The 15,778-nt window shown below is 41.1% G+C and overlaps 1 protein-coding gene across 2 annotated transcripts in view; it reads left to right on the top strand.

The window, feature by feature from the left end:
• Window positions 1-15,778, top strand: part of LOC146677551 (A disintegrin and metalloproteinase with thrombospondin motifs 2-like) — a 152,060-nt gene that overhangs the window by 44,811 nt on the left and 91,471 nt on the right. The window lies entirely within an intron of this gene.

The following is a 15,778-nucleotide window of genomic DNA, read 5'->3' as shown; positions in this document are numbered from 1 at the left end:
AGGTTCACTTTTCAGATTCCAAAGTTGCATCTGGAGAAGAAGCACTAACATACTCATACCAGGTTGGACTTGAAAAATCATCAGTCTAAATAATCAAAAACTGATTTTTTTATGCAGGGGGAGAAATTATCTATAAGTCTTGAGGTGCAGTAATAGGCATTGAATATCTAAAATGAGTGGTGCGCCATAAACTGTTCGATTGTACATAAAGTATACCAACAGCATCTGTAGCTCACTGTTTCAACATAATCAACTATGAGGGTATTCTTGAAATAAGATATGGAAATTTAGGATGGGAAAAAAGGTATGACAGACTGAATTGCATTAATAAATAACCCTACAGCTGGTCTCAATATGGCAGCTTTGCCTTATACCTTCCTCCTACACTTACATGCAAATCTATAGGCACACACGAACAAGCAATAGGTCAGGTAGAGCTACGATGGACGGCATACCTGGAATTTTTGAAATGCTAGTTGAAGACCATTTGTCTGTGAGTAGAGTGAATAGATCAGCTTTCCAGTATGTGCATCAAGTCTGGGCCCATGTGAAAGGGAATATTTGCAATAGCAGTTGTGTGTATTTGTTCGGACCAGCATCTCGTTTCCCCCTGTCTACTTTCCCATCTTCCATCTATCCGACTAGAGGCTGATTAAATTTAAAATTTTTCAGTTTTGATTCCCCCTCCCCTTCCTCCCCATTGACACAGTGCAAGGGAGTGCTGTAACGATTCAAAGGTAGATCTTCTCCCTCGCACGCCACCTTCCTCCCATCCACTCGCATTAGTTGTGACAGATTCCAGGAAAGGAGCAGAAATGCAAAAATACAAGAAGAGAGAGGCGACGAGGCGATGACACAGGACAGGCGGATAGAGAGATCAAAGAAGGAAAGATAAGCCAAGGAAAAAAAACCCTGCATGCATTAAATATGTTCATTTAAAACACTGTTTACAAAGTGCTTGATGTGACACAGCAAGAACTGAGCTAAAACTCAAAGATAAGGACCAAAGGATAAGACGGATATAAAGGTGGATTTCAAGCAAAACTTCCAAAAGAAGAGCACCAAGTCAGAGTGTAAGTTTACTGTTGATGAGTGCTTGATTGACATTAAGAAAGCAATTGATCATTATAGCATTATCTGCAACTGGGGAAAAGGAATGTAAATATAGATCTGTACATATAAATAAGCTTTATAAGCTCTGAATGTTAAAATTTAACTTACATATTTTTAAGGTTTTGCACTTAATATTGATTATATACCAGGGGTACTTTGGGATCCGTAGAATAATGTGGGTGGGACACATCTGTAGACCATTTGTTCCTGCACTGTCGATGCTGTTTGTCAGGTTTTTTAAGCCCGCAGTTTGTGTCTTTTAGTTTCAGCTTTCAGGTGTATTGTATCTGGGTATTGATTTTATTGCAAAAAAGAAAATACTATAGTCTATCCTACAAAGAGGAAGTATGGGCATGTCAATACAAAAGGGTTCTGAAGGAAATAACGCAGTGTTAGGGTGGAAAAATAAAATGTGCTTTGACCAAAGTAGGTGTTCATGTTTTCTGGCCACATAGCGACACCGATGGCTTTGGATTTTGGATTTTGGATGTTGATTTTGCACCACAATAGTACAGCAGGAGCGCGCATTGATTCATCTAGAGAAATAAATCAAGAAGTATTCAGCAGTGGTCAAAGAGACACGACAGCAAAGAGGGTATTTTTTTATTAGTTTGTAATGTCAGTAGCCAAGAGAGGCGGAAAAAAAAAGAGTAGAAAAGGAGCAGACCTTGCAGAGAAAATTCGGTATGAAAAGCAGTCTACCTAACATTTTATTCACAGTGTATTCTGTGCATGTACTGAGCAGTTTATATGTCTTAGTCTGGAAGACTACTCTTGCAGTCGTTCATCAAGAATTCTGCAATCACACATTTTATTTTCCTCTTTAGTAAAGTACTGGTTCACATAATCAACACAGAGCCCAATGCTGTGGTCTCTGTGGTCTTTATAGACCTCTCCTTCTGTGTAATGCGTAAGCATGCATTGCATGGACATGCATACTCCTGCATGTGGGGTCAAAAGGGTGGAGAGCAAGGGGCAACTCCCAGTTATAGCAGAAATTTGATTGGCTCTTGTTGCTGCCCTGACACGGTTTGATTGGCTGTTAGGGCTAGGAGTCAGCGCAGTGAGCAGGTAGGGGTGGGTCTTTGCTCAGCTCTGTTGCTAGGTTACAGGTATACCCAATAGATGTGAAGATAAAGAGATAGAGTAGAGATAAGGTTGAGGATGGGCGTTAATCGGAGTGTCTATGTGCGTGTGTGGAAGTGTCACAGTGTGTGTTTGTAGGTGATTTTAGGCATCAGGGAGAGGTCAATGGGTCAGGAAAGAACAGTGACACTGAAAGAAAAATAGTGAGAACGCTTACCTGGAAAAGACAAGATAGGAGTGGGAAAAAAGCCACTTTGAAGTCTTCAAGTCTTCATACAAACATTCCAACAACCCCAGCTGACAGCTTATACAAACAACTGTAATACGGACAGAATATGGAGAGATGTGAAAAAAACTGAATTTTCTTGCTGTTTTATTTGGTTGGTTCTAGTTGGTTCTGGGATGCTTGTATAACACAATATGTCATGGTTTTGCCACAGACCTCAAAATTCACAGGTGGAGCTGTGTACGTATTACCGGCCAGCAGATCCGAGGCCTGTGGTTGATTTGTAATTCATTAAAGTGCTGTTGTATTAATCGCAGACTGCTCTAGACAACACTGCCCCGAGAACAGCTGTTCCGCTACACTTAAATTGCAATCATAGAGCGGTCAGTTGCCACTAATCGGGGTCATTTATCAATCTGTACGACCACGCACAAAACTGTGAACACCCCAAAAGAAGAATGCAGACACAGTCGCGCGCGCACACACACATACTCACTGATCGATGGCAGGGCTTGGGCAGTGAGAAGGATTGATGGGTACTTGGCTGGAGCTTTGTGTGTGTGTGTGTGTGTGTGTGTGTGTGTGTGTGTGTGTGTGTGTGTGTGTGTGTGTGTGTGTGTGTGTGTGTGTGTATCATTAAGAGTGTTTGCTGGCATGAGCACAGGAAAGGCTGGGAGCACACAAAGGCTAAAGATCTGTAAAGATTAACCTTCAGTCCATTAAAATGTGTGTCAGCCCTGTTCCCTACAAATCAGCTGGACTGCACAATTAATTGTGGACTTTGTGTTTCAAATTATTTCCGCAGATCAGTTTTTCATGCCAAAAAAACAAACAATTTTGGAACAATGACAGATTTATTGACACTTTATAAAATTATCTCAGCAAGGTCACTTAATACCTTGTTCCACAGCTTTTTATTCACATCTTAGTCTTTTTTCACCTTGCAGAGGTCATTGTCGACTCGTTTGCCAGCATCAATGCTTTAAGTGTAATCTGTTACATGCATAACTCACGCCATAGGTTTGTTAATGCATTTACTTTTATCCTTGCATTAATTTGTTAGTGTATATAAATAGACTGTAAACATCTGTTGAATTCTTTATGAAAGAAGTGATTTAAAGTTTCATTTTTTTCTCATATGAACATTTAAATGCCCTTGTAGCTGATTTACACTGCATTAAAACGGTTTATAAACAGTAAATACAGTGTAATTAACATCTTGATGCACGCTCAATTATCCAGGTAAGTAAATCCCCAAAAGTAACTTCCCAGCCCATTGTTCATTCAGTGGTGCTGGTTTCAGTCATTATGCAAATGTTCTGTTTATAAGGTTGGGGAAACCTGCAGTCAGCTGAGACTGAAGAAGTCACTTGGATGAATGACAAAACGTTTCTCCCACTGAAACTGCTATGACCAGATGAAAAGAATCAACTTTTTGGGAGTGTAATTAACAGTTAAGTGTTAACAAGATACTTTGTGTTATGGATAGGCGTAGCTTTGGGTCACGTGGTGTCAGTAATAGTGATTGCTATATCACCTGTTCACGGCCCGAGGGAAATTTTGTGAATGAGTGGGTGATGGGGGAAGTCGACTTTTGCTGACCGCTCAAGCTTGGAATGTTTTTGATCACTGTTTTTCTACGGATTTTAAGGATTTGATAACAAATAAAAGAGTTTTAACTTGGAACTTTGACTAACGTTTTAAACAGCGGGCGCGTCAACATTATTCCCCTATTCAGCTGCTCGGCGACTCAAAGGCTTGAAAGTCGCCAATATTTGTCAGCAAAAAGCGCGACGGCAATGGAGCGTCCCGCAATCAGCGCTGAATAAACGCCGACGCGAGCCCACACACCGCCACCACTACACCCATAAAATCGGCTAGTCTGACAGATAAGGAGAAGACGACGGTGGTATGTAAACTGTGTTTTTGTGCTGCGTATTGTTTGTTTGAACGCAGTTTGGATTCTGACCATACGAAGATGTTTTTGTGACACGCCCACCGCTACGTTTGCTATTCGGTTTGGTGTGTGTGTGTGCTGTGGCTCTGCAGGCGTTCACCTGAGTTTGAAGGAATTGCTGTTGCCTTTGTTTTGGATTTTGGCATGCTGCTTATGTTGAATGCTTAAAATGAGTGGATCACAGGCTGCATCTGTTGTTGGAAAAACTGAAAAGGATAAAAGAATAACTTCCCTCACTGAGAAAGCTCTTGCAAACAAAATTGAAACCATCCAAACAGATCGGAAAAGGCATGTAAACAAAATGAAAAGTGTTATTATGTCTCTTAAAGAGCTAATGAAAGATGATAAAAATCATTCACAAGTCAAAAAACAGTTTGATGAGTTAACACACCTGTTTAAGGATGCCAGTGCATTGCATGAATCTTTACTTTCTCTAATCTCATTTGATGAGAAAGATAAACAAAATACATGGTTCTCAAGCATCTCTAAATACAATAAAGGGTTTATGGAGGATGTTAACATATGGCTTTCTGAAACTGATAAACATTCAGGGAGGCCATCATCTGACAAGGCACAGTCACAGGAAACTTCCCTGGGAGGAGAAGTGGAGGTTCGAGAGCACACTGGAAAAGAACCACAATTATCTCTTAATCCTCAGAACGATGTTAATGATGACGTGTTGCCATCCGACAGTGTGTCAAATCAAGGCAGTAGGTCAAGCTCAAGAGTATCATCTACTTCATCTGCATGTCTCAGGGCAGAAGCTGAAATGGCCGCCTTGCTCGCACGTCAACATATGCTGAAAGAAAAACACTCTCTTGAAGAACAAGAGGAACAATTGAGGAGAAAGAAAGAACAACTTCAGCTTGAAGCAGATATAGCTGCAACTGTTGCAAAGGTGAACGTGCTGAGAACTGGATCCACTATGCGGAGCGTCGCTTCACGGAAATCTAATGGAATGGAATCATATTTTAAAACAAAGGGAAACAGCCTTGAAATTCTTAATGCGGATGCAGAGACTTTTGTTCCTCAGACGCTTACAAAAGGAAATGCAATCACTGGGAATGCAGAGCTTCAAGTAAAAACAGTGCAACAGAATATCAAAAGGGAAAGGCCTGCACCAGCTTTTATGGGGCCTTCTGATGCTTTTGGATCAATTCCACCTTTGCCTAAGCCACAAGCTGCTCTTCCAGTAGCCAATGAAAATCTGTTGTCCATTATGGAAAAACAAAATGAATTAACTTGTATGTTGGTCCATCAGCAAGGTCTTTCTTCACTGCCCAAAAGGGAGATTCAAACCTTTGATGGTGACCCTTTACATTTTCAGGCCTTTATGCGCTCGTTTGAACAGGTCATAGAAGCAAAGACTGGCGATGCTGGTGACTGCCTGCATTATCTTGCACAGTACACCAAGGGGCAGCCCAATGAACTTGTTAAAAGCTGCCAACATATGTCTGGAAGTGCTGGATATGTAAAGGCAAAGACTCTGCTGTATGAGCACTTTGGGAATGGACATGTGATTGCATCTGCCTATTTGAACAAAGTTCACTCATGGCCACTGATTAGATCGGAAGATGGAAAAGCTCTTCAGGCATATTGTTTGTTCTTACGTGGATGCTGCAATGCAATGGAAGAGATTGATGATCTCTCTGAATTAAATACACCTGCCAATATGCTTGCTGTGATTAGAAGACTGCCATATAAGTTAAAAGACAAATGGCGAACAGTAGCATATGACATTCAGGAGAGGCAACATCGCAGAGCCGCATTCATTGACATTGTTTCCTTCCTTGAGCGTCAAGTTAAAATTGTAACAGATCCCATCTTTGGAAATCTATGTGACGTTCCAGCAACACATCTAGCAGCCAAGGGCAGCAATGGAGGGAAATGTTCTCCACATCTAAAAGCTAAAGGAAGTAGCTTCGCCACAACAGTCTCTGACGTCGAGAGACAGAATCAGATAGAGGCTCAAGATCGTCACAGCACTGTGAAGGCTTGTTTTTTCTGCAAAGGCGGACACACACTGGAGTCATGTGCTCTGCTTGATAAGAAACCTCATGATGAGAAGATTTCTTTTCTTAAAAAGAACCGCATTTGTTTTGGCTGTTTGTGTACTGGGCACATAAGCAAAGAATGCAGAAAACGCCTTTCATGTAAAATCTGTGGCCTCCGACATGCAAGTATACTCCATATCCACCACAAAGAGAAGAATGAAGTCAAACCTAATAATGAGGCAGATAACATTCCTGTTACGATCCAGACTAGTGGTCTTACTGGGGCCGGTGAACAGGACTGTAAGCTTGCCATTGTGCCAGTTAAAGTAAAATCAAAGAGAGGTCAAAGAATAGTGGAAACGTATGCCTTTCTGGACCATGGGAGTTCAGCATCCTTTTGTACAGTGGGTCTTATGGACAAGCTGAATATTGCTGGGAGGAAGACAAAGATTCTCCTGCGCACCATGGGACAGGAGAAAGTGGTGGACAGTTTCATTGTACCTGAACTTGAAGTTGCTGGATTGGACAGTGACATGTACTGTGATATGCCTAACCTCTTCGCTCAGCATAAAATGCCTGTAGATACTGGTAACATCCCAAATCAACAGGACCTGGATGACTGGCCACATTTGAAGCACGTTCATTTGCCAGAAATTAAGGCCAATGTTGAGCTTTTGATTGGCATGAATATGCCCAGAGCTCTAGACAGTTTCTGCTGTCATACTGGACAAGCTATGGAAACAGCAGTTCAAGATGGATTTTCCTGAGAGCAGCAATGATGAACAGATGGGGCTGTCAAAGGAAGACTTGAAGTTCCTGGAATTGGCCAGCAAGACGGTGACTTTGGGGGATTGGCACTACAGCATTGCCCTGCCACTAAAAGACCGAGACATAAGAATGCCTGACAACCGTGCAATTGAGCAACGAGCCTTAGGTTTGAAGAAAAGGTTCATCAGAGATAAAGACTTTCACAAAGACTACACTGCCTTCATGACAGATCTTATATCTAGAGGATATGCAAAGAGAGTCCCAGTCACAGAATTAGAGCGCCAGAAATGGGGAAGGATTAAACGCAACTTCGTTCCCGGAGATGTGGTCCTTATAGTGGATGATTCTGCACCTCGTGGTTCCTGGATCATTGGGAGAGTCACCGGAGCTGCACCAGATGAAAGGGGGCTTGTGCGTCAGGTCTGGATTAAGACCCCAACCAGCCATGTGTGCAGACCCATCACAAAGATATGCCTTCTTCAGGAGGCTTCTGACCCATGACTATGACATTTTGACACAGTGTGACATAACTAACTTTGAATTGACTTTAATGTTATGAGATGTACATTACAGACTGACTATATTTAGGCTAAGTGCTGGTAACCTCTGGCCTATGACTGACTGACCATGTGCAGACAGAAGAAAAGAAGAGAAGACATGAGAAAATAACTTTGGTGGACTTTTTGAGTATGTTATGTTGTCTCACTGGGTGTTTGTGATATGATGAAGTGTGTGTTGTGAGTTGTGGTGTTGGATGTGTAATTATTACTGTAATAATTAGGAGCCGGAATGTTATGGATAGGCGTAGCTTTGGGTCACGTGGTGTCGGTAATAGTGATTGCTATATCACCTGTTCACGGCCCGAGGGAAATTTTGTGAATGAGTGGGTGATGGGGGTAGTCGACTTTTGCTGACCGCTCAAGCTTGGAATGTTTTTGATCACTGTTTTTCTACGGATGTTAAGGATTTGATAACAAATAAAGCAGTTTTAACTTGGAACTTTGACTAACGTTTTAAACAGCGGGCGCGTCAACATTATTCCCCTATTCAGCTGCTCGGCGACTCAAAGGCTTGAAAGTCGCCAATACTTTGATTAGGGATGGGTATCGTTTAGGTTTTATCTGATACCGGTGACAAATTGGTACTTTTGACATGGTGCCGGTGCTTAAACGGTGCTCGAACCGGTGCTTAAAGAATGGAGAACACAAACTTTGTCCAAAAACCTCTTATGTTTTTATTTTTAGCAGTCTCTTTTTTCTGCAAAATGATAAGCACTGTCCAGCTCACGCACGGGGCGATCCACGCTAACTCGCTAATGGAGATTTACTACACCGGCAGTAGATGTGCTCGGTGCTCGGTCTTGCAGCAAGCTATCAAATACAGTACATTTCTCGGCTTTAAAAAAAACGCTATGCATCGCCAGGTTTCATCAGATTCGAGGCGTTATCTCCTTTGCACAGTATCAGCTTAAAGCACTTGTTGCAGGCTGCTGAGTTTGCATCTTTTGCTGTGAAGTAAAGCCAGGCTTTTGACCGCTTCGCCTTGGGCATTTTTAATCTGTAGCTCTGCTCTAAAAGAACGTACGTACCTGGGCCCGCCTACTATCCTTGGAAAGGTAAAATGATTGGCTAGAATCCAAAGTGTATGACATCTCAGGAAAAAAAAAATAAAGCACCGAAATGTGCGCTGCTTTTCGGTCTGGTTACTACCGTTTATCGGTACCCATCCCTAACTTTGATACAGTTGTACACTTATAAATAAAGGACTCAAACCTATGTCCTATCAACAACCAAATTCCCCCCAACAAAGTGATTTCTGGAGGAATTATGAATGTAGTTCCATCAGACAGCCCAGATTTTTCCAGATTCTCTGAATCTTTTGATGATTGTGTACTGTATATCATAAGATATTCAAATAATTCCATAATTCATAGGAACATATTTTTTTATATTAGTGAACCTCTGCCCATCTTCACTGTTAACTCTGCCTGTCTATTCATCTTACGGACCTGTTGCCAATTAAAAAACGTAGCTGCAAAATATCTTTTTAGCATCACATACTTTCCCAGCTTTTTATTGGTCTGTTACAACTTTTTTGAGAAATATTGCTGCCACTAAATTCAGAGCTAATATATATATATTTTTAAAATGGCGCATTTTCTCACATAAACATTCAATGTGTTTTCTGTATTCTGTTCTGAGTAAAATATGAGGTAACAGATTTGCATATCATTTAATTTTGTCATATATATGTTTATATATGTCTGTGTTCGTAGCCTCCAGCATCCACATCACATGTGTCTTGCAAAATTAACTCAACACCTTTAATATTTTCACCCTGCAAAGTTCTTGAATTTGTTCTAATAGTTTTTCACTTAACTCCTAATGTACACTGGATATAATGAAAATTGCCAAGGTGAAAACAAACACGAAGCCCTATAGGCGTGCATTTCCTCAGAGACCATCTCTGTTACAGCGCCCCAGGGTTTGTTTGGAGTTCTGAGTTTTTCTTAACAGCATTGTTTTGTCATTGTTGGGACAGTGTTGTAAATCAGCTCCTCTCCACACAGTTGTTCATGATTAGAATAAACCTTCCTGTGAGATTAGAGTAGCTTTATGTTATGGAGCCTCTGGCTCTTCAAGTCAAACCTGACACTCTGTTCAGGAATTACAGGCCCTCTGCTAATACCTGAGCCACACAGACAACAGTAGAGACCAAGTATGGCTGCTTCTGATAATTGAATCAGTTGATTTATTCCAGTTTTGAGCTAATTGTGATTAGGTTTTTAAATTATCTCTTATATGTGTTCTTCAGTGACTATTCATTGACCCATAATTTCCCTCAAGTCTTTCTCTAGACCATCCGCAATGTCACACTTAATTCTCACCTGTCACTTTTAAATTGTCTCATTTTTAGCAGAAAGAAACACCTTTACCCAGCTGGTTAACACATATTTCTGTTGTTTTGGCTCCTCTTTTTATTCTGTCTACACTTGTCCTCTTGCCTGTACTGCTGATTCATAATCTCTGTTTGGATAGACAGCAGGGGGAGGGAGCTTCTGTCCTAATGAATAACAACAGGAATAGGGAGAGAGACAACGGGACAGTGAGGCAGCTCCAAACTGTCTGTCTGGCTAGGTCTAACTGCCAGACTGTCAGCAACTGTGTTTCTGTCTGTGTCAAAGCTTTGACCCCGAACCAAAATTTCCACAGATCGTGCTGTCAGGCTAACTAAGTTTGGCTTACTACTGCTATTATTAGTCTGTTAAAATAATACGTGCTGCACTCTGCTTTTGTCCTTTTCCAGCACCTGGGTCTTCACTCTCACCCATCGGAGGCCTTCCCCACTTACTTAATGGAAAGAAATGGAGGAAAGTAGAATGGAATGCTTACAGAACTGTTTGAAATCATTGCAGATGCAATAGCAGAAGTTAAAAAAAAAAAGGGGGGGGGAAGGGGACACAGGAAAGAGAGCTGATTGGCCAGAAACAGAAAATTCCATATGTGCATCAATGGGGAAGAGTAAAGCCCCAGAGTGGTGTTGTAGGGGACTCACAGAGGGCTTTTCCTGTATACTCGTGTCTCATCTTCCTTTGACTGCTTTGTTTTTTGCTTTTTTTACTTTTTTTTCAATTTGTTTTATACAATTTGTGTTTGTAGATCTTTAATTTGTGTCGGCCTGAGTGAAAATTTTAAACCTGAAATGACCCCTAGTGTGTGCATGTGTGTGTGTGTAAGGGAGAAACATAGAGATAGGGTGATCTGAAATGTAGGTCAAAAATGCACAATTTAGAAATGAGGTGCAGAAAGAAGACATATAAGGGCGACTGGGACAGAGCTGCGACGTGTGTGTGTGTGTGTGCGTGCGTGTGTGTGTGTGTGTGTGTGTGAGAGAGAGAGAGAGTGTGTAGGTGAGTGCTTGCAGGTTTTTTTCTTCTGTTTTTAGTGGCCATTTTTAGAGACCACTCTATGTAATGAGCTGAGCAGGGTGACAGGGATGAGGCAGTGTCACTAAGTCCTCTCTGGCTTAAATCACACTGGCATCTGGCTCACACCACACACACACACACACACACACACACACACACACACACACACACACACACAAACACACACACAAACACTCGGTCATCCTATGAGTGTGTGGGAGCTGAAGTAGAAAAGCTTTCAGAAAGTTTAAGTACAACAAGGCCTGACTCTCTTTATGCGTTTAATGTGTTTAGATTCATGTTTTTTTCTGCTGTGTCAGATTTATTCTCCTCATCCTGCTTCCATATCCCGGATTAACATAATTGGGAAAATGCCTCACTCCTGACAACATTAAGAAAACAGTTTAATTCACTTAATGAATCTGTCCTAATCTGAAGTTTTCTGCTGCTTTTGCTCTCCATCTCTCCCCAGTGAGAGTCAAGCGGTACATTTTTCCAGTTTCTTTTATATTTACCGTCACTAAAGGCTGGGTTTGAGTTATATAAATTTACATTATTTCCAGAGCCGTATTTATAGTCCACAATACAAATCTTTTTTTTTTTCAGAGCTTGTTTTCGCTGAGCCAAAAGCTATAATTTGCTGCTGATGCGAGTAATTAAAACAGTATTAATGTTTGCGATGACGTCTCCTCTTAATCTGTCTCTCTGAAGTGTCTCTAATTTTCCAAATCAGCTTTACTATTGTATGACACTGATTATCTCATGACTCAAAGGGTGAATGAATGGAGGGTTACACAGTGAGAGTGAGTCACTATCAAAGCTATATTTGTGCGAAGATGTGTGTTTGGGTTTGTGTGACTGTGCCTGCTCCGCCTGCCTGTGGATGCATGTGTGCAACTGTGTGTGAAGTAAGCCAGCAGTAGCAGGGTTATGAATCAGATTAAACACACACATACACATATAGTGACACCAGATCAAACATACGCATACACACACAATGACTGCCACTGGACTGAGCTGGAGGGTCCCAACCGGGTGTGACTTTGATCCTCACCACAACATCCACTCCTCCACTCCAACACGGCTTTTCTGCTACTCTGTCTCATGTCCTCCTCATGACACTTACCCTGGACTCAAGTTACTACCTTCACATCTTCAAATAGAGCTCAGTGTGGTTTCAAATATCCCCCAGATGTAAAGTGAGACTCAGTTTAGGATCCGCATTTGGATTCTTCAGATGGACATCAGGGTCTCAGAGGGAGGGTTGTGGTTAGTGTCACTGTCTCAGTTGTCGTGAGAGTAATGAAAACCCATTATATACAGCACAGTTTGCTGAGTTGTGAACATGAATGATTGTTTGAGTGTGAGCCAGAAGTGAATATGTGGCGCATTCTATGTGCTAATGTTTTCATACTTGATAGTCGATTAGAATGGCAATTCACTGGCGGTTGTTTAAGCTAAGTTTAAGCTGCATTTGTTTCACTCTTTTAAAAAAAAAAATATAATTTTGGCATCGTTTTGAGTGTGGATACAAATTTTGGTGACCATGAAGTTACGTATGGGTGACATACACTGAACATGACATGACAAACAAATGCAAATGGATGCATTCACAGGGCGATGATAAATATGAAAATCAGTAGAACTGGGATTTATAATACATGTTCATGATCACTGTATGCACGACGATGTTTGTGTAAAGTTCCTTTGAGATTCGCCCACCAGTTAAGGAGGAGATTGGGTATATACAGGCATATTTACATACTTAAGGCTACGATCATTATACTAAGAAGATGTAAAAATCTTGGTTGTGGCTCCTCATCTACTTTCTCTCCTGCTTACTGAGATCCAGGTTCCAGACTGCAATAGCAGTCTAGACCTCCTTTTCCTTAGGGACCTCCTCCAGCCCTTCTGGGAGACTTAAAAGTGTTCCCAAACCAACCAAGAAAGACTTTAGCTTTGAATAAGCTCACGAAATAACCTCAAAGGCTAAAGCCATGTACACGCTGAAGCTCCAGTTGCCTGGGTGACCCTCTAATATATTTCCTAGAAGGTCATATCTCAAGTAACTGTATTCTTCAGTGTCACTGGCTGTCTCTTAGGTCATTTACTGAAAGTTTAGCATGGGTGGACTCTACTCTCTTCTTGAAAAGTAAAACCAAGGACGACAGTCTCAGATGCCTATTTCAGAGTCACTGTCTTTAAACTTCCTGTAGTATTGCAGTAACCCTAACCCAGAGGGAGTAAACTGTCTGCACTTGTTGGTTGTCAGGTTGAGGTGGCTAGGCCATCCTTCATCTGTCTGTAAATTTGGGATAGCACAGAAGATGAAGATTTGCAATATCCCACTTTCACAGCGGTTGGTGGGACCCAATCCATCTCTAAGGGGCCTCCCAAACAAGATATCCAAGACACTGACATATCAGGTTGAGTTGTTTTCCCCTTCCCCTGCAACAGGTAGCAACACAGCATCATTTAAAACACTGCAGCACTTGAAAGCGATGTCTGCCACGCCAAGTGAAAGTTCACTATATTTGACCAAAACAGAGTGAGGGCCAAAATCTTCCTATCTGTCTCTTGAGGAACAGATTTGATACATCAAACATGTTAAACTATGTGTTTGTTAAATGCACATTTATGTTTTGACATGAACAAGTGTGTGGTCATAAATTCTCTGTGGCATTGTTTCTTGAAGTCACTATCGATATCTATAGAGACACGTGAGGTTCAGTGCAAAGGATCAAGATTTTACGATTCAGTTTAGTTTCAATTACTTTCTAGAAGTGGTTGTTCTTTTCAGTTTTGCTTTTGCTGCTTATAAACACACACACACACACACACACACACACACACACACACACACACACACACACACACACACACACACACACACACATATATATATATATATATATATATATATATATATATATATATATATATATATATATAAGCTTTTTATTCTTCTTTTAATTAGCTAAATTGAGATTTTACATTTTCAGTTTGGTTTTAGCTAACTATATTAATGGGGGGAAAAGGAAGACCCATTATTAAATTAATTTTTTTCATTATGTTTTGCCTTGTTTGATCATGTTTTTGTCTTTGTTATTGTTGTATTATTTTAACACCTTAAAAATAAAGTGTTAAAATAATACAAGGTACTGTGGCTTTAAAAATAAAGCCACAGTACCTTGGTGTGTGTGGTGTACATTTCCCAGCATCTACCAAAAGTAGGTCACTTATGTTACCACCTGACAGCTTCTATTGATTAAAGCTGATCAGGCCTGAAAATGTGGGGGTCAGGCTCAAACCCTTCAAGTTTAATTACAGTGAGGCCTTCAGGGGTTCAAATACCCAAACAACACATTATATCATGGCATCAGGAAGACAGCAAAAATGTTTGAAGTTTCAATTTCCTTCATTCATCATTACACATAAGTTTTTTTCTTACCACTTCTCTTCACCCTCTAACAGACGAGACACAGGTGCCACTAACCTGTGGAGGAGTTTGAAGCTTTTGGTTTGGTAGGGAATAGCGTGTGTTACGAAGCGTGAGCATAGGGTGTGTATGCTATCACCATGTGTGTTGTAGGTGTAGCACCGTCTACTGCATAGGTGTCAAACTCTGGCCCGCGGGCCAAATTTGGCCCGCAGCCTAATTACATTTGGCCCGCGAAGACATGCCAAATTACTATTAGAGCTGGCCTACTGGTATTATACAGCTAATATATATATATCGTTTAGTATTAAGCTTTGCTTGTTCCATATTCAGTTTTTCAGCAAAACTTGTTTGAGTCCATAAGAAAAGATTCATTCTTATATCTAGAGGAAGATTTTTTTTTCAATAAATATTAATGTTAGCCCGTGACTTTGTTCCAGTTTTGAACTTTGGCCCACTGTGTATTTGAGTTTGACACCCCTGGTCTACTGCAACCATCAGCTGAGTCAGAGTAGTTGCATGTCTCTCAGTGTTGTCCCTGCTAAGGCAGTCTGTAGCCCAATGTCCTTTCTGATAGCACTTGAAACACATGTCTGGGTCATATCGTCCCATCGCTTAATTGTTAAAGATAGCACGCATCAAGCAGGAGCTTTGTACATGGTTGCTGTCAGGGCTTCTGGCACAAAGGCTGTAGCTTGGCTAGACTGGTACATGGTTAGAGCTGCTATGCAGAGCTCTTTGTCCATTTTTTGAGGAGATTGTCAAGATGACATGATGTCTGACCTTACACGGGGCTGAAATGACCTCCCTGTACGCCTTATTGTCATCATCATCCGAGTCATGATGTTGTCTGCTGATGTCTCATGTAGGATATTCACTAGAATTTTTTTTTCCTTAGTTAGGAGTCAAAGGTCGAGCAGGGGCTGTCCACTGATGCATATGAATCGGAATTGGAGGGTCTCACTGTTTGGTGGGATATCGGGAAAAAACTCTGACATGAAGGTGGTTGTGCTTTCTCAGGCTTGTTGATGTGAAACCTTCAGTGGTGGGCTGTGGTCAGAGAATGGCTGGAAGGGTCAGATTTAACTGTTTCATTCGTATCCCCTTTACTGTTCTGCTGAGCCCTTTCCCTTAATTTTCCTTCTGTCCTTGGACTCTGTGTCAGATTTCTACACATTTAATGCCTTCAGGTACTTTTCAATTTCAATAAAATGTTTCATTTTTCTTTTTTTCTTGGCTTTTGCCTCTTTTATTTGATCTTTATTTC

This window comes from Rhamphochromis longiceps, linkage group LG2 (assembly GCF_057381845.1).
Source record: "Rhamphochromis longiceps isolate RC_006_pf linkage group LG2, R_longiceps_female_GT1.1, whole genome shotgun sequence".
Classification (NCBI taxonomy): domain Eukaryota; kingdom Metazoa; phylum Chordata; class Actinopteri; order Cichliformes; family Cichlidae; genus Rhamphochromis; species Rhamphochromis longiceps.
This window is presented reverse-complemented; position numbering and strand designations above follow the sequence as displayed.